The sequence below is a fragment of the Lissotriton helveticus genome, chromosome 5_1 (genome assembly GCF_964261635.1).
Source record: "Lissotriton helveticus chromosome 5_1, aLisHel1.1, whole genome shotgun sequence".
In the NCBI taxonomy this organism is placed as follows: Eukaryota; Metazoa; Chordata; class Amphibia; order Caudata; family Salamandridae; genus Lissotriton; species Lissotriton helveticus.
The window spans coordinates 1921770851-1921790146 of NC_136065.1; the positions used below are offsets into that span (position 1 = coordinate 1921770851).

General features: G+C 48.2%; 4 non-coding genes across 4 annotated transcripts; all 4 read left to right on the forward strand.

Moving 5' to 3' along the window:
• The first annotated feature begins 8485 nt into the window (after positions 1 to 8485).
• Positions 8486 to 8572, forward strand: TRNASTOP-UCA (transfer RNA opal suppressor (anticodon UCA)). The gene has a single exon. It is a non-coding gene; the product is annotated as a tRNA-Sec (tRNA).
• Positions 8573 to 11727: 3155 nt separating this feature from the next.
• On the forward strand, positions 11728 to 11814 carry TRNASTOP-UCA (transfer RNA opal suppressor (anticodon UCA)). The gene has a single exon. It is a non-coding gene; the product is annotated as a tRNA-Sec (tRNA).
• Positions 11815 to 14969: 3155 nt separating this feature from the next.
• Positions 14970 to 15056, forward strand: TRNASTOP-UCA (transfer RNA opal suppressor (anticodon UCA)). Its single transcript has one exon. It is a non-coding gene; the product is annotated as a tRNA-Sec (tRNA).
• A 3157-nt stretch (positions 15057 to 18213) lies between these two features.
• On the forward strand, positions 18214 to 18300 carry TRNASTOP-UCA (transfer RNA opal suppressor (anticodon UCA)). The gene has a single exon. It is a non-coding gene; the product is annotated as a tRNA-Sec (tRNA).
• The last annotated feature ends 996 nt before the right edge of the window (positions 18301 to 19296 follow it).

The following is a 19296-nucleotide window of genomic DNA, read 5'->3' on the forward strand; positions in this document are numbered from 1 at the left end:
TGCACTCGGTGGGCGGGGGTCGTGTGAGAGAAGGGGGGGGAGACGGCCTGCGTGTCTCCGCCACTGCTACCCTAGCATCGCTATCTCATTCGTGGCGGCCCCTATGCGAGCCCTCTGGCCGTGCCCTCCCCCTGGAGGGACCTCAGGATGTCATCCCAGAGTTGTGCTATTGGGAACTGCCGTAAGCCCGCTATCTCCTCCCGGTGTAGTGCTGTGCTTTCTGCTCGAGCCCAGTTGGTGAAGGATGCATACCAGTGTTTGGGGTGCGGCGGCTCACTCCGTTTCCAATGTTTGGTGAGCAGCCGTTTTGCTGTGATGAGGCCTAGATCCCAGAACCTAGCCTGTGTCCTGTTGAGTTTGTTTCTCTTGTATAGCTCAAGTATACAAGCCTCCCACGTGTTTGGTAGCCCCGGGCCCGTGCTGTGTGTCAGGAGAGATGTCACCTCCCCCCAGTAAATGGCAAGTGAGGGACACTGCCAGAGCATGTGCAAGATGTCTGCGTCCAGCAGGTCACATCTAGGACAGGCGGCAGTGGTAAGCGCGAAGTACCGGTTGATTCTATCTGGCGATAGATATGCCTGGTGCAGGATGTACAGCTGAATGGTGCGGAAGCGGGAGTTACGAGGGATGTTCACGGGGCTGGCCAGAACCAGTGTCCATTCCTTGTCCGTCTAGTCCCTCCCTCGGTGGGTCGCCCATTTGTCTCTAAGTGATTGTGTGGGTTTTTGTGTGTGCATGAGGAGGGCCTGTGCCAGCCAGCGAATTATGTGGGAGCCGTTGCCCATGACGTGTAGGTATTGCATGAGATGGTGAATCGGTGGCTCCTCCTGGATGTCTCCCCAGTACTCCGTGTATTCCCGCAGTATGGACGCGTGGAGCAGGAATTGCCCCGCCGGCAGGCCCGAGCTCTCCGACAGCTCAGCAAATGTGAGCATGGCCCCGTCTGCATAGAGGTCACCCATGGTTTCCACCCCAGCCGCGGTCCAGCTCTCCAGAACCCGGGATGTCACTGTCCCACCCCTCCGGGGGGTGCCCATCAGGGGGAGTGCGGGGGCGTATGGCCTGACCGCCTGGGTCAGTTTTAGGCTGCGGATGAAGCACTTACGGCTCACGGCCATATGCAGGGGCAGAGGGCGGGGCCCCTTGGTCAAAGGATGAAACAGGGCGCAGACCTGCGCGTGGGTCCATTGGTAGTCGGCAGTAGCCGTGTCGTCAAGATGTGACCCACTGAGCCAGTGTGTCACCCACTGCAGCTGCGCAGCCAGGTAATACAGCTCCATATTAGGGACGGCCAGCCCCCCCTCCACAGTCGGCGAGTACAGCTTTGCCAGGGCCACACGGGGGCGCCCAGTGTTCCAGATCAGGCTGCGGAGCATTGATTCTAGGTCGCGGAATATCTTGACGGGAACATACAGTGGGAGGTTTGCGAAGTGATACAGGAGCCTGGGCAGAGCTATCATTTTGGATAAAGCGACCCTGCTGGGTACGTTCAGTGGCAGAGTTTTCCAGAAGGTCATCTGAGCCCGGAGTGAGGAGACAGCACGCACAAGATTGCCCTCCAGTATGTTTTGTGGGTCCCTATATATATATACATCCCGAGGTACTTGAAGGCAGTGGGGTACCATGTGAGTCGAGCGCCTCCGAGGTGCACACTACACTCCCGCAGGTCCGGACTAAACGAGTATACCCTGGACTTGGTCCAATTGACCCTAAGACCCGATGCTTCTTCAAATGTCCGGAAGATGTCTGACAGTGTGTCCGGTACCGCGGTAAGATCCCGGACATACAGCAGCAGGTCGTCTGCGTAGAGTGAAACTGTGTGGACCCCGTCAGCCAGTGGAATCCCCCATCCTACTCCCCTGTCCCGCAACAATGCCGCCAGGGGCTCTATGGCCAGGGAGAAAAGAAGGGGTGACAGGGGGCAGCCCTGCCGGGTGCCTCTGCGCACCCTCACCGCCTCCGATAACAGCCCGCCCGTCCTCACTCGGACACTGGGCCTCCGGTAGAGTAATCCGACCATGTCCGCGAAGGCATCGCCCACGCCAAATCTGTCCAGCACCGCCCCCAGATAGGGCCACTCCACAGAGTCGAAGGCCTTCTCTAGGTCCAAAACTAGGCACCCCGATCTCGGCCAGTGCAACGTGGCAGCTTCCTGAACTCGGAAGAGACGGCGTATGTTACGGGAGGTGCTTCTCGCTGGCATGAATCCATTCTGGTCTTCATGCACCAGATTCGGGACCTCCAGGGCTAGGCGTCGGGCCAGCAGGGAGGTGAAAATTTTGTAGTCGGTGTTCAACATGGCTAATGGCCTGTATGACCCCATGTATGTGCCATCTCTGCCCGGCTTCAGCAGTGAGACAAGATTGGCTTCATTAAGCGTGTCCGGGAGCGCCGATTCCTCAATAGCAACGTTATAAACCTTAAGCAGTTCCGGGATCAGTGTGTCCGAGCATGCCTTGAAAAATTGGGCGGGCAAGCCATCTGGGCCAGGGGATTTGCCATTGGATAAGGCGAAAATGGCCTCTCGCATCTCCTCCTGTGTGAACGGCGCTCCCAGGTCCCCCTGTTGTGCGTCCGTGAGGGAAGGCAGTTGTATCTCCGCAAGGTAATCTGCAATGTGCGCCGAGGGGACCCTCAACTGGGACTTATAAAGGGCTTGGTAGTGTTTCACAAAGGCTTGGTGTATCTTATTCTGTGTGTATACTGTCTCTCCCTCGGTGTTTCGGATGGCTGACACCGGATCCGTGCGGCTCTCTTGCCTGACTAGCCAGGCCAGCAGCCTTCCGGGCTTGTCACTGTGTTGGTGTACGCGCGCCGAGTGTGCCGCATAGTTGATATGTTTCAGTCGTTCTAGTAATGTCGCGTGTTCCGATCGGGCCTCGTTTAATCTGTCACCTGGCCCGGCCACCGCTTCCTGTTCCCAGCGGAGCAGATCTGCCTCCACCCTGTGTAAGTCAGCTTCTAGCTTTTTCTGCATGCTCCCCTGTGTGCCCAGACAGTGTCCCCGTATCACCGCCTTAAAGGCGTCCCATTCAACCCGTGGGGAGGACGCTGTGCCCGAGTTGTCTATGAAGTATTGTGTTACGCAGGCCTGCAGGGAGTCTCGGAATGGGGCGTCCAGTAGTAGGGCAGGTTGCAAGCGCCATGTGGGGATGGGCGGGTGTGGGCGTTCCCATGCTATGCTCAGCGTATGTGGGTTATGATCCGAGTGTGTTCGGCCAAGGTAGTGAGAATCTGTAATGTGTGGAAGCAGTTCTGATGACACCATTTACCGGTCTTAGCGGACGTGTAGCGTGTGGGCCCCTGAGTAATAAGAATATATTCTGGAGTTAGGGTTGTGCGCGCGCCATGCATCTTTCAAGTCCCACTGCGCCGCCCATTGTGTGAGTGCTCTCGTGGCCCCCAGAGACGCTGCGTCCGGCCTGGGTGGGGCCGAGCTGTCCAACGTGGGATCCAGTACTGTGTTGTAATCCCCCCCCCAGTATCCAGGGGACACCGTGCCAGGGCGCCAACTTCTCCGAAATACGCGCCAGAAAGCCCCCTTGGTCTGTGTTTGGTGAGTAAACGGACGCCAGAACTACTGGTTGTCCATCCAGGCGGCCTCTCACCAGCACGTATCTCCCCTCCGGGTCTGTGAGGACATCTGTCATTGTGAAGGGAGTGCCCGGTTTCACCCACAGTAGCGCCCCACGGGCAAACGAGGAGTATTCTGTGGCATATAGCTGACCCCTCCATCTACGGCGCAGCGCTGTCACCTCCGCCCCGCTCAAATGCGTTTCCTGCAGGAGTGCAATGTGCACCCGTTGCCTTTTCAAGTAGGAATGTATCTGGTAACGGTGTGAGGGTGTGTGCATGCCTCTGATGTTCCAGGTGCATATCGTTATCGCAGCCATTTGAGCAATGTAAACTCCCCCCCATCACATTCACGAACAGCAACCCCCCGAGGGCCCAATGCATCCTCTGTCCCAGCTCTCCCGCAACCACCCCCCTCAGCACACTCTGCAATGTTCAGGAAGACATTAGGGAAGGGGAAAACAAATAACAACAAAAACCAGCTGTGGGTAGGTCCCACTTAAATACCAAAAGGGCAGTGGCGAAACGGGCCACCGTCCATACTCTCGAGCGAGAGGGACAACTCTTCTAATCTATGGGGTAACGTGTACTAAGCACAGTCTCGGCAGTTCAAATGTGCGGTCAAGGAGAGAGATCAAGTTTCTTCCCTGAGCCATATGAGACAGGCGACTGGCAGCCAATGTCAAAGTTCCGGAGCGTGGCACAATCCGTTCCATGAGGGGCCTCACTCATGCCGGTCCCGGCAAGGGGGGAGTACGAGGCGGCCCAACGCGCCTCCCGGGCCCCCAGCAGGAATGTTTCCCCATTGACCGTGGCCAGCGGCCAGCGGCGGCACGTGTTGTGTACAGGTCATGAGACAGCCCCACCGCCCCCACACCCCCGGTCATCAGCGCCATTGGGAGCAGTACTCACTGTTCTGGCTATCCTCAGCCCAGGCGACAGGCAGGGGGGGGCGCAGGCGTCTCCAGCGGTGTCTGGCAGCAGCCTCGCCTCAGTGTCCTGGCAGTTCCTGCCACCACCTCTGCCGCCACAGCAAGCATTGCACAGATGACTCCCACCGGGTCAATGAAACAGGTCAGCAGTTTGCGGTGTAACGTTCGGTAGGACCACTGATATCTGTGAGTTCGGAATCCCATATACGGCTTCATCCTCATCACTAGGAATTGTCTGTTGACCGTCTTCCAGGGCCGCTTCCTGGGATGGCGAGGCACTCAGCTGGGTGACCCTCAGGAGCGCGTCCCGTTGTTCCTGGAGCATTTGGTCCATTGGAGGAGAATGTCGTGACCCCTCTTCATGGCGCTGAGGTTGCTGCGCCCTATTCCTGCGGAGGCGCCGCGGCCCGCGCGGCCTCCGCCTTTCCTCTCCCCCCCGTGCCTGTCTGGGTGTCGTGTCCGTGCCCCCATCCAGCCATTCGCCGACCTCCTCGGGGGTGCTGAAGAAGTGAGTCTTGTCCCCCCTCACCACTCTCAGTTTTGCCAGGAATAGGAAGGAGTATTTGAGGCCCGCGGTGCGGAGTCGCCGCTTCACCTCCATAAAGTTGTGTCTTTGGCGCTGCACTTGGATGGTGTAGTCAGGGAAGAACATTGTTGTGGCATTGTCTATCCGGATTTCACCCAGGCGTCTAGCTTCCCTCAGCACCGTGTCCCGGTCCCTGTAATTCAGTATCCGGAAGAGCAGCGGTTGTGGATTGAGCCGGTGGTGTGGGGTCTCGTTGGCACTCGGTGCGCCCGCTCCACCACGAAGTGGGGCGAGAGCGTGTCCTCGGGCAGCAGGGCCCTGAGCCAGTCCTCGACATGCTGGGCAGGGTGGTTTCCTTCCCAATTTTCCGGGACCCCTACGAGCCTAATGTTGTTGCGTCTCGCCCTCCCTTCCGCGTCCTCGGCCCGATCCTCCAGGAACTCCACTCTGTTTAGGAGGTCCTGCACTTGCCTGTCCGTCTGGGTGACTTTGGGTTCAATGTCCTTCACCGCGCCCTCCAGAGTTCTGGTCCGATCGGACAGCTTTCTGTGATCATCTCTGAGGTGGGTGAGGTCCACGGCCACGCCGTCGATCTTGGACTCCAAGGAAGTTCTAGTCAGTTGGAGCGACTGTTCCATGCGCTCCATGGCCGCCAGCACGCTGTCCAGCCTCGCGGTAAGTTGGTCGGTGGCCATTTTGTTTGGCAGCTTGTCCGTTTTTCCCTTCGGTGGGGCACCTCCGGTCCCAGTGCGGGTTCGCACCCCTCCGGACATGGGCAGGGTCACCCGATCTGCAGCACCTCTGCCCGGGCTGCCCCGGTAGTGCCCCGGGGATCACTCCGCCGTCAGGTGTGGGGTCCGTTAACAAGTGGCCCCCTCTCCGGTCGGAACCCTCCTCGTCTTGCCAGGGGGGAGGGTCCGCCAAGCGGGTCCCCGTTCTCATCCGGCGTGGGTTCGCCGCCCCAATCCAGTTATTGTTGGGGAGAAGGCCGCCAAGGCAGTTAGGGCGGCCCGCTGGTCCACAGTGTGCGGGTGCGGCAGGCAGAACCGGCCTCCAGGTCTGGGCCTAGGACGTGGCCCTTCACGTGCCTCCCCGTCCCCCAGGCAGCCGCTGTCCCCATGCGGGGTCCTCAGGGGAGTCCGCTGCGGAGTGTGCTGATAAGGGCCTCCTGCACGGGGGGGCCGGGCGGCTTCTGGACTGGCAGCGGGTGCGCAACGCAAGTCCCAGGCGGTTGCTCCGCACAGTTTCCGTCACCCCTGCAGCCGCGGGAGGGACTCACCGGGTGGCTCCGGTTCTCTGATCTGTGTCCCGAAGTGGAGCCCTCGTCAGCTGGATCCGCCTCCCCACCGGTGTCTCGCCGGTGGTGGCCCCCGTATCGCGCCTGTCCCGGGCGCAACTCCAGGAAGTCAGGCAAGGCAGCGCCTCTCACGGGGCCTCTGGTGCACGATGGCCGCGGCGCGAGGGCCGGGCGGCCGCTCCTCTCGCTGTTCAGTCCCCCCACAGGCGTCCAACATCAAGGGGGGGTAGTCTCAGGGCTGCCGGAGGGTGAGTGCAGCCTGGCGGCAGTGGGCTAGGGGGCCGCAGTCCGCGTAGCAGGGATCGCTGGCCGGGGCCTGTGTGCTGGGCCCGGGCCGCGACCTGACGTGAATGTCCTGCCGGCCAGGAGGCAGCAGGTCCCGCAGGAGGGCCGTGGGAAAGGACGGGGTCGGCCTCGTCGGAGCCCCAAGATGAAAATCGGCCAGGATGCCGAGAAGTGACCCGGGAGGGTCCGCCCGCAGTTTCGGGCGGCTGCAATGCAATTTGGCGGAGAATCGGCTCAGGGAAGGGGAGCTTCGCACGGAGCTCTACCCTAGTGTGACTTTCGCCATTGCGTGCTTAGCCACGCCCCCCTTTCCACAAGTCATTTTGAGGTGTCTTGGAATTTCCTTTCCATGAGTCATGTTGTGGTGTCTTGGACTTTACTTTCCATGAGTCATGTTGTGGTGTCTTGGCTTTCCTTTACACAAGTCATGTTGTGGTGTCTTCTACTTTCCTTTACAGAACACATTTTGTGGTTTCTTGGCTTTCCTTTACACGAGTCATGTTGTGGTGCCATGGCTTTCCTTTACACAAGTCATGTTGTGGTGCCTTGGCTTGCCTTTTCATGAGTCACGTTGTGGTGTCTTGGCTTTCCTTTACACTAGTCATGTTGTGGTGCCTTGACTTTCCTTTACACAAGTCATGTTGTGGTGTCTTGGCTTTCCTTTATACAAGTCATGTTGTCTTGTCTTGAAATATCCTTTACACAAGTCATGTTATGGGGTCTTGATCTTTCCTTTACAGCATTCATGTTGTGTTGTCTTGGACTTTCCTTACCACAAGTCATGGTGTGGTGTCTTGGCCTTTCCTTTACACGAGTCATGTTTTGTTGTCTTGGACTTTTCATTTACACGAGCCATGTTGTGGTGTCTTCAGATTTCCATGAGTTATGTTGTGGTATCTTGGACTTTCCATTTACACAATTCATGTTGTGGTGTCTTGGCTTTCCTTTACATGAGTCATGTTGTGTTTTCTTGATCTTCCTTTTACACAATTCATGTTGTGGTGTCTTGGCTTTCGTTTACACAATTCATGTTGTGGTGTCTTGGCTTTCTTTTACACAATTCATGTTGTGGTGCCTTGGGCTTTCCTTTACACAAGTCATGTTGCGATGTCTTGGCTTTCCTTTACTCAAGTCATGTTGTGGTGTTTTGGCTTTCCTTTACACAAGTCATGTAGTGGTGTCTTGGCTTTCCTTTACTCAAGTCATATTGTAGTGTTTTGGCTTTCCTTTACACAAGTCATGTTGTGGTGTCTTGGCTTTCCTTTACTCAAGTCATGGTGTGGTGTTTTGGCTTTCCTTTACAGAAGTCATGTTGCGATGTCTTGGCTTTCCTTTACTCAAGGCATGTTGTGGTGTTTTGGCTTTCCTTTACACAAGTCATGTTGTGGTGTCTTGGCTTTCCTTTACTCAAGTCATATTGTGGTGTTTTGGCTTTCCTTTACACAATCATGTTGTGGTGTCTTGATCTTTCCGTTCAAGGAGTCAGAGAGAGTGAGAGAACAGAGTAAGGCTTTAAGAATGTCTGTTTATTCTGTGTTCTGTAAACTCAAATAAGCAAGGCCTTTCCTCTTCTATTGTATTTAACGCTGACATTACCAAAGATTTATCTGAACTTTGTCCATATTATAAGAAAGTTACGTTTACCCAGAAAGCCTGTCTCTGTTTTGCATACAATCAAAGGTTCATATTCTGAACTTTTGACTAAAACAGTGCATGAAAATAAAGACAAATCAAAAATAGAGCTGAGCCCAGAACTTCAATAAATAGTGGACATTGATAGCTAAGCAGATTACACATTTTGGCTCACACCCTACCTGTAAAAAAGTATTTATTCATGTGATATATATACCTGTTTTGCTACACTGTTTCTTTGCCCGGATGAACCTCAGTGGTCTGGGGTGTAGGCTTCAAACCTCTAGCTGTTTAGCGACAGAGTGGTTCAATTACACCTTCCTGACGAGGCAGCTTTTGTGATGGGCTGCCCATTGTCAGGGTAACTAATACATGTGTTTTTGTCAATTCTGTTCATGTTCACAACTTGTAGCAGACAATATTTGGTAATTACATTTTCAGCACCCCTGCCGACACGTGTTTTCTTCTGTGTTTTCAAGGCCACGTCACCATTTAAGATTAAAGAGTAACCGAGAGAATTACTTGTTAAATAGTAGCCAGCGCTCTGAGGGGCTATTCATCTGGGCACCCCAGCAAGTCATGAAAGGAAGGGTATGCATTAAACACAGTGTAGATTGGAGAATCTGACATTAATAATCTGAGAGATTGGGAAGAGATAGTGTCCGATACTAATGAAATAAAGGCAGTGATGTTCATCAATGGAATGAGGGTATCACATTTGACAATATCAAAGTAAATGGTCATCTATCTGCTCCCGTAGATGCCCCCGGTACTGAGGAAGGACCACTGAACCCCATCCTCAGTCCACGGAGTAGGCTTTTTGTGGGCACTTTACTTCTTTGTTGCAGACTTTGCTCACAGATCTTGGAGTCTCAAAGTCTTTCTGTGCACCCAATATAAACAAATGAATAAATAAATACATGAATGCATATGTATAATGAAGCATGCAAAATGAGTTTGCCTCTAGGCTATCCCATTTTTGGGGCCAGTTAATGCACCCTGAGGCACAACGACATAAAGCGATATCCTCAGGGTTATACCATTCCATCACATTTGGAAACTAGGATTAAAAAGTCCTTTTGTACAACAAAAAATCTAACATCCTTACCTCGTCCTCTCATCTGGAGTGATCTAGCAGAGCAAAAAATATGTTGCAGCATAACCTGATTAATAGAGTGTTTTAAATCTTCTGACCGCCTCTGCCCTCCTCCACTGCTGGGGCTCCACCCGTTTCCCCTTTCCCCCCGAGTTCAATCAGAGGTCACAGAGCCCGGCTGTCACTGCATAGAGGCGCTTTGCTCAGCATCCTCAACCTTGTTCCCACATCAGCACGTGGCCTGTTCCTAGTCCGTTGCACCTGCACCCCCCAGTTCACACCACTGCCGAGTGACTGACAGTTTTATCAGAGTAATCCAGGTCACCAAGAATGCAATGTTTAAGTCCCACACTTTTCATTTACAAAGCACTAGTGTTCGCAGGTGTCTTACTACAATTGAAGTGACTCGGAACTACAATTCCCAGAATGTATTAGGTTATTCAAATAAAATACAGGACAAGAGTGTTGCATGTTTGATACCATGAAATCACCAGGTAACTCTTCCTTACATAGCTGACCATTTACATAAAGGTCAGCCTATGGTCTCTGCAAGTAATTCTGCCTAGGGCGAGAAGGCTTCGAGAGGCACAGCCAAGAGGAACGGTTACCAGGAGGAACTACTAAAAATCCTCCAAGAAAAGGCAAATACAGCAAACCTAAAACTGATGACTGATGTAGAAACGGGTATGTCAAGAAACGTTTAGATGTATTAATAAATACACCTACACCTCAGCTTCACTTGTCTTTACAATTAGCACATGTCGGGGTTGTGGTGTCTTGGACTTTCCTTTACACAAGTCATGTTGTGGTGTCTTGGGCTTTTCTTTCCACAAGTCATTTTGAGGTGTCTTGGAATTTCCTTTCCATGACTCATGTTGTGGTTCTTGGACTTTCCTTTCCATGAGTCATGTTGTGGTGTCTTGGCTTTCCTTTACACAAGTCATGTTGTGGTGTCTTCTACTTTCTTTACACAAGACATTTTATGGTTTCTTGGCTTTCCTTTACACGAGTCATGTTGTGGTGCCATGGCTTTCCTTTACACAAGTCATGTTGTGGTGCCTTGGCTTGCCTTTTCATGAGTCACGTTGTGGTGTCTTGGCTTTCCTTTACACTAGTCATGTTGTGGTGTCTTAACTTTCCTTTACACAAGTCATGTTGTGGTGTCTTGGCTTTCCTTTATACAAGTCATGTTGTCTTGTCTTGAAATATCCTTTACACCAGTCATGTTATGGGGTCTTGATCTTTCCTTTACAGCATTCATGTTGTGTTGTCTTGGACTTTCCTTACCACAAGTCATGGTGTGGTGTCTTGGCCTTTCCTTTACACGAGTCATGTTTTGTTGTCTTGGACTTTTCATTTACACGAGCCATGTTGTGGTGTCTTCAGCTTTTCATGAGTTATGTTGTGGTATCTTGGACGTTCCATTTACACAATTCATGTTGTGGTGTGTTGGCTTTCCTTTACATGAGTCATGTTGTGTTTTCTTGATCTTCCTTTTACACAATTCATGTTGTGGTGTCTTGGCTTTCGTTTACACAATTCATGTTGTGGTGTCTTGGCTTTCTTTTACACAATTCATGTTGTAGTGCCTTGGGCTTTCCTTTACACAAGTCATGTTGCGATGTCTTGGCTTTCCTTTACTCAAGTCATGTTGTGGTGTTTTGGCTTTCCTTTACACAAGTCATGTAGTGTTGTCTTGGCTTTCCTTTACTCAAGTCATATTGTAGTGTTTTGGCTTTCCTTTACACAAGTCATGTTGTGGTGTCTTGGCTTTCCTTTACTCAAGTCATGTTGTGGTGTTTTGGCTTTCCTTTAGAGAAGTCATGTTGCGATGTCTTGCCTTTCCTTTACTCAAGGCATGTTGTGGTGTTTTGGCTTTCCTTTACACAAGTCATGTTGTGGTGTCTTGGCTTTCCTTTACTCAAGTCATATTGTGGTGTTTTGGCTTTCCTTTACACAATCATGTTGTGGTGTCTTGATCTTTCCGTTCAAGGAGTCAGAGAGAGTGAGAGAACAGAGTAAGGCTTTAAGAATGTCTGTTTATTCTGTGTTCTGTAAACTCAAATAAGCACTGCCTTTCCTCTTCTATTGTAGTTAACGCTGACATTACCAAAGATTTATCTGAACTTTGTCCATATTATAAGAAAGTTACGTTTACCCAGAAAGCCTGTCTCTGTTTTGCATACAATCAAAGGTTCATATTCTGAACTTTTGACTAAAACAGTGCATGAAAATAAAGACAAATCAAAAATAGAGCTGAGCCCAGAACTTCAATAAATAGTGGACATTGATAGCTAAGCAGATTACACATTTTGGCTCACACCCTACCTGTAAAAAAGTATTTATTCATGTGATATATATACCTGTTTTGCTACACTGTTTCTTTGCCCGGATGAACCTCAGTGGTCTGGGGTGTAGGCTTCAAACCTCTAGCTGTTTAGCGACAGAGTGGTTCAATTACACCTTCCTGACGAGGCAGCTTTTGTGATGGGCTGCCCATTGTCAGGGTAACTAATACATGTGTTTTTGTCAATTCTGTTCATGTTCACAACTTGTAGCAGACAATATTTGGTAATTACATTTTCAGCACCCCTGCCGACACGTGTTTTCTTCTGTGTTTTCAAGGCCACGTCACCATTTAAGATTAAAGAGTAACCGAGAGAATTACTTGTTAAATAGTAGCCAGCGCTCTGAGGGGCTATTCATCTGGGCACCCCAGCAAGTCATGAAAGGAAGGGTATGCATTAAACACAGTGTAGATTGGAGAATCTGACATTAATAATCTGAGAGATTGGGAAGAGATAGTGTCCGATACTAATGAAATAAAGGCAGTGATGTTCATCAATGGAATGAGGGTATCACATTTGACAATATCAAAGTAAATGGTCATCTATCTGCTCCCGTAGATGCCCCCGGTACTGAGGAAGGACCACTGAACCCCATCCTCAGTCCACGGAGTAGGCTTTTTGTGGGCACTTTACTTCTTTGTTGCAGACTTTGCTCACAGATCTTGGAGTCTCAAAGTCTTTCTGTGCACCCAATATAAACAAATGAATAAATAAATACATGAATGCATATGTATAATGAAGCATGCAAAATGAGTTTGCCTCTAGGCTATCCCATTTTTGGGGCCAGTTAATGCACCCTGAGGCACAACGACATAAAGCGATATCCTCAGGGTTATACCATTCCATCACATTTGGAAACTAGGATTAAAAAGTCCTTTTGTACAACAAAAAATCTAACATCCTTACCTCGTCCTCTCATCTGGAGTGATCTAGCAGAGCAAAAAATATGTTGCAGCATAACCTGATTAATAGAGTGTTTTAAATCTTCTGACCGCCTCTGCCCTCCTCCACTGCTGGGGCTCCACCCGTTTCCCCTTTCCCCCCGAGTTCAATCAGAGGTCACAGAGCCCGGCTGTCACTGCATAGAGGCGCTTTGCTCAGCATCCTCAACCTTGTTCCCACATCAGCACGTGGCCTGTTCCTAGTCCGTTGCACCTGCACCCCCCAGTTCACACCACTGCCGAGTGACTGACAGTTTTATCAGAGTAATCCAGGTCACCAAGAATGCAATGTTTAAGTCCCACACTTTTCATTTACAAAGCACTAGTGTTCGCAGGTGTCTTACTACAATTGAAGTGACTCGGAACTACAATTCCCAGAATGTATTAGGTTATTCAAATAAAATACAGGACAAGAGTGTTGCATGTTTGATACCATGAAATCACCAGGTAACTCTTCCTTACATAGCTGACCATTTACATAAAGGTCAGCCTATGGTCTCTGCAAGTAATTCTGCCTAGGGCGAGAAGGCTTCGAGAGGCACAGCCAAGAGGAACGGTTACCAGGAGGAACTACTAAAAATCCTCCAAGAAAAGGCAAATACAGCAAACCTAAAACTGATGACTGATGTAGAAACGGGTATGTCAAGAAACGTTTAGATGTATTAATAAATACACCTACACCTCAGCTTCACTTGTCTTTACAATTAGCACATGTCGGGGTTGTGGTGTCTTGGACTTTCCTTTACACAAGTCATGTTGTGGTGTCTTGGGCTTTTCTTTCCACAAGTCATTTTGAGGTGTCTTGGAATTTCCTTTCCATGACTCATGTTGTGGTTCTTGGACTTTCCTTTCCATGAGTCATGTTGTGGTGTCTTGGCTTTCCTTTACACAAGTCATGTTGTGGTGTCTTCTACTTTCTTTACACAAGACATTTTATGGTTTCTTGGCTTTCCTTTACACGAGTCATGTTGTGGTGCCATGGCTTTCCTTTACACAAGTCATGTTGTGGTGCCTTGGCTTGCCTTTTCATGAGTCACGTTGTGGTGTCTTGGCTTTCCTTTACACTAGTCATGTTGTGGTGTCTTAACTTTCCTTTACACAAGTCATGTTGTGGTGTCTTGGCTTTCCTTTATACAAGTCATGTTGTCTTGTCTTGAAATATCCTTTACACCAGTCATGTTATGGGGTCTTGATCTTTCCTTTACAGCATTCATGTTGTGTTGTCTTGGACTTTCCTTACCACAAGTCATGGTGTGGTGTCTTGGCCTTTCCTTTACACGAGTCATGTTTTGTTGTCTTGGACTTTTCATTTACACGAGCCATGTTGTGGTGTCTTCAGCTTTTCATGAGTTATGTTGTGGTATCTTGGACGTTCCATTTACACAATTCATGTTGTGGTGTGTTGGCTTTCCTTTACATGAGTCATGTTGTGTTTTCTTGATCTTCCTTTTACACAATTCATGTTGTGGTGTCTTGGCTTTCGTTTACACAATTCATGTTGTGGTGTCTTGGCTTTCTTTTACACAATTCATGTTGTAGTGCCTTGGGCTTTCCTTTACACAAGTCATGTTGCGATGTCTTGGCTTTCCTTTACTCAAGTCATGTTGTGGTGTTTTGGCTTTCCTTTACACAAGTCATGTAGTGTTGTCTTGGCTTTCCTTTACTCAAGTCATATTGTAGTGTTTTGGCTTTCCTTTACACAAGTCATGTTGTGGTGTCTTGGCTTTCCTTTACTCAAGTCATGTTGTGGTGTTTTGGCTTTCCTTTAGAGAAGTCATGTTGCGATGTCTTGCCTTTCCTTTACTCAAGGCATGTTGTGGTGTTTTGGCTTTCCTTTACACAAGTCATGTTGTGGTGTCTTGGCTTTCCTTTACTCAAGTCATATTGTGGTGTTTTGGCTTTCCTTTACACAATCATGTTGTGGTGTCTTGATCTTTCCGTTCAAGGAGTCAGAGAGAGTGAGAGAACAGAGTAAGGCTTTAAGAATGTCTGTTTATTCTGTGTTCTGTAAACTCAAATAAGCACTGCCTTTCCTCTTCTATTGTAGTTAACGCTGACATTACCAATGATTTATCTGAACTTTGTCCATATTATAAGAAAGTCTCGTTTACCCAGAAAGCCTGTCTCTGTTTTGCATACAATCAAAGGTTCATATTCTGAACTTTTGACTAAAACAGTGCATGAAAATAAAGACAAATCAAAAATAGAGCTGAGCCCAGAACTTCAATAAATAGTGGACATTGATAGCTAAGCGGATTACACATTTTGGCTCACACCCTACCTGTAAAAAAGTATTTATTCATGTGATATATATACCTGTTTTGCTACACTGTTTCTTTTCCCGGATGAACCTCAGTGGTCTGGGGTGCAGGCTTCAAACCTGTAGCTGTCTAGCGACAGAGTGGTTCAATTCCACCTTCTGGGCGAGGCAGCTTTTGTGATGGGCTGCCCATTGTCAGGGTAACTAATACATGTTTTTTTGTCAATTCTGTTCATGTTCACAACTTGTAGCAGACAATATTTGGTAACTACATTTTCAGCAGCCCTGCCGACGCGTGTTTTCTTCTGTGTTTTCAAGGCCACGTCACCATTTAAGATCAAAGAGTAACCGAGAGAATTACTTGTTAAATAGTAGCCAGCGCTCTGAGGGGCGATTCATCTCGGCACCCCAGCAAGTCATGAAAGGAAGGGTATGCATTAATCACAGTGTAGATTGGAGAATCTGACATTAATAATCTGAGAGATTGGGAAGAGATAGTGTCCGATACTAATGAAATGAAGGCAGTGATGTTCATCAATGGAATGAGGGTATCACATTTGACAATATCAAAGTAAATGGTCATCTATCTGCTCCCGTAGATGCCCCCGGTACTGAGGAAGGACCACTGAACCCCATCCTCAGTCCACGGAGTAGGCTTTTTGTGGGCACTTTACTTCTTTGTTGCAGACTTTGCTCACAGATCTTGGAGTCTCACAGTCTTTCTGTGCACCCAATATAAACAAATGAATAAATAAATACATGAATGCATATGTATAATGAAGCATGCAAAATGAGTTTGCCTCTAGGCTATCCCACTTTTGGGGCCAGATAATGGACCCTGAGGCACAACGACATAAAGCGATATCCTCAGGGTTATACCATTCCATCACATTTGGAAACTAGGATTAAAAAGTCCTTTTGTACAACAAAAAATCTAACATCCTTACCTCGTCCTCTCATCTGGAGTGATCCAGCAGAGCAAAAAATATGTTGCAGCATAACCTGTTTAATAGAGTGTTTTAAATCTTCTGACCCCCTCTGCCCTCCTCCACTGCTGGGGTGCCACCCTTTTCCCCTTTCCCCCCGAGTTCAATCAGAGGTCACAGAGCCCGGCTGTCACTGCATAGAGGCGCTCTGCTCAGCATCCTCAACCTTGTTCCCACATCAGCACGTGGCCTGTTCCTAGTCCGTTGCACCTGCACCCCCCAGTTCACACCACTGCCGAGTGACTGACAGTTTTATCAGAGTAATCCAGGTCACCAAGAATGCAATGTTTAAGTCCCACACTTTTCATTTACAAAGCACTAGTGTTCGCAGGTGTCTTACTACAATTGAAGTGACTCGGAACTACGATTCCCAGAATGTATTAGGTTATTCAAATAAAATACAGGACAAGAGTGTTGCATGTTTGATACCATGAAATCACCAGGTAACTCTTCCTTACATAGCTGACCATTTACATAAAGGTCAGCCTATGGTCTCTGCAAGAAATTCTGCCTAGGGCGAGAAGGCTTCGAGAGGCACAGCCAAGAGGAACGGTTACCAGGAGGAACTACTACAAATCCTCCAAGAAAAGGCAAATACAGCAAACCTAAAACTGATGACTGATGTAGAAACGGGTATGTCAAGAAACGTTTAGATGTATTAATAAATACACCTACACCTCAGCTTCACTTGTCTTTACAATTAGCACATGTCGAGGTTGTGGTGTCTTGGACTTTCATTTACACAAGTCATGTTGTGGTGTCTTGCGCTTTTCTTTCCACAAGTCTTTTTGAGGTGTCTTGGAATTTCCTTTCCATGAGTCATGTTGTGGTGTCTTGGACTTTCCTTTCCATGAGTCATGTTGTGGTGTCTTGGCTTTCCTTTACACAAGTCATGTTGTGGTGTCTTCTACTTTCCTTTACACAAGACATTTTGTGGTTTCTTGGCTTTCCTTTACATGAGTCATGTTGTGGTGCCATGGCTTTCCTTTACACAAGTCATGTTGTGGTGCCTTGGCTTGCCTTTTCATGAGTTACGTTGTGGTGTCTTGGCTTTCTTTTACACTAGTCATGTTGTGGTGTCTTGACTTTCCTTTACACAAGTCATGTTGTGGTGTCTTGGCTTTCCTTTATACAAGTCATGTTGTCTTGTCTTGAAATATCCTTTACACAAGTCATGTTATGTGGTCTTGATCTTTCCTTTACAAAATTCATGTTGTGTTGTCTTGGACTTTCCTTACCACAAGTCATGGTGTGGTGTCTTGGCCTTTCCTTTACACGAGTCATGTTTTGTTGTCTTGGACTTTTCATTTACACGAGCCATGTTGTGGTGTCTTCAGCTTTCCATGAGTTATGTTGTGGTATCTTGGACTTTCCATTTACACAATTCATGTTGTGGTGTCTTGGCTTTCCTTTACATGAGTCATGTTGTGTTTTCTTGATCTTCCTTTTACACAATTCATGTTGTGGTGTCTTGGCCTTCGTTTACAAAATTCATGTTGTGGTGTCTTGGCTTTCTTTTACACAATTCATGTTGTGGTGCCTTGGGCTTTCCTTTACACAAGTCATGTTGCGATGTCTTGGCTTTCCTTTACTCAAGTCTTGTTGTGGTGTTTTGGCTTTCCTTTACACAAGTCATGTAGTGTTGTCTTGGCTTTCCTTTACTCAAGTCATATTGTAGTGTTTTGGCTTTCCTTTACACAAGTCATGTTGTGGTGTCTTGGCTTTCCTTTACTCAAGTCATGTTGTGGTGTTTTGGCTTTCCTTTACAGAAGTCATGTTGCGATGTCTTGGCTTTCCTTTACTCAAGGCATGTTGTGGTGTTTTGGCTTTCCTTTACACAAGTCATGTTGTGGTGTCTTGGCTTTCCTTTACTCAAGTCATATTGTGGTGTTTTGGCTTTCCTTTACACAATCATGTTGTGGTGTCTTGATCTTTCCGTTCAAGGAGTCAGAGAGAGTGAGAGAACAGAGTAAGGCTTTAAGAATGTCTGTTGATTCTGTGTGCTGTAAACTCAAATAAGCACGGCCTTTCCTCTTCTATTGTAGTTAACGGTGACATTACCAATGATTTATCTGAATTTTGTCCATTTTATAAGAAAGTTACATTTACCCAGAAAGCCTGTCTCTGTTTTGCATACAATCAAAGGTTCATATTCTGAACTTTTGACTAAAACAGTGCATAAAAATAAAGACAAATCAAAAATAGAGCTGAGCCCAGAACTTCAATAAATAGTGGACATTGATAGCTAAGCAGATTACACATTTTGGCTCACACCCTACCTGTAAAAAAGTATTTATTCATGTGATATATATGCCTGTTTTGCTACACTGTTTCTTTGCCCGGATGAACCTCAGTGGTCTGGGGTGCAGGCTTCAAACCTGTAGCTGTCTAGCGACAGAGTGGTTGAATTCCACCTTCTGGGCGAGGCAGCTTTTGTGATGGGCTGCCCATTGTCAGGGTAACTAATACATGTTTTTTTGTCAATTCTGTTCATGTTCACAACTTGTAGCAGACAATATTTGGTAACTGCATTTTCAGCAGCCCTGCCAATGTGTGTTTTCTTCTGTGTTTTCAAGGCCACGTCACCATTTAAGATCAAAGAGTAACCGAGAGAATTACTTGTTAAATAGTAGCCAGCGCTCTGAGGGGCGATTCATCTGGGCACCCCAGCAAGTCATGAAAGGAAGGGTATGCATTAAACACAGTGTAGATTGGAGAATCTGACATTAATAATCTGAGAGATTGGGAAGAGATAGTGTCCGATACTAATGAAATGAAGGCAGTGATGTTCATCAATGGAATGAGGGTATCACATTTGACAATATCAAAGTAAATGGTCATCTATCTGCTCCCGTAGATGCCCCCGGTACTGAGGAAGGACCACTGATCCCCATACTCGGTCCACGTAGTAGGCTTTTTGTGGGCACTCTACTTCTTTGTTGCAGACTTTGCTCACAGATCTTGGAGTCTCACAGTCTTTCTGTGCACCCAATATAAACAAATGACTAAATAAATACATGAATGCATATGTATAATGAAGCATGCAAAATGAGTTTGCCTCTAGGCTATCCATTTTTGGGGCCAGATAATGGACCCTGAGGCACAACGACATAAAGCGATATCCTCAGGGTTATACCATTCCATCACATTTGGAAACTAGGATTAAAAAGTCCTTTTGTACAACAAAAAATCTAACATCCTTACCTCGTCCTCTCATCTGGAGTGATCCAGCAGAGCAAAAAATATGTTGCAGCATAACCTGATTAATAGAGTGTTTTAAATCTTCTGACCGCCTCTGCCCTCCTCTACTGCTGGGGTGGCACCCTTTTCCCCTTTCCCCCCGAGTTCAATCAGAGGTCACAGAGCCCGGCTGTCACTGCATAGAGGCGCTCTGCTCAGCATCCTCAACCTTGTTCCCAC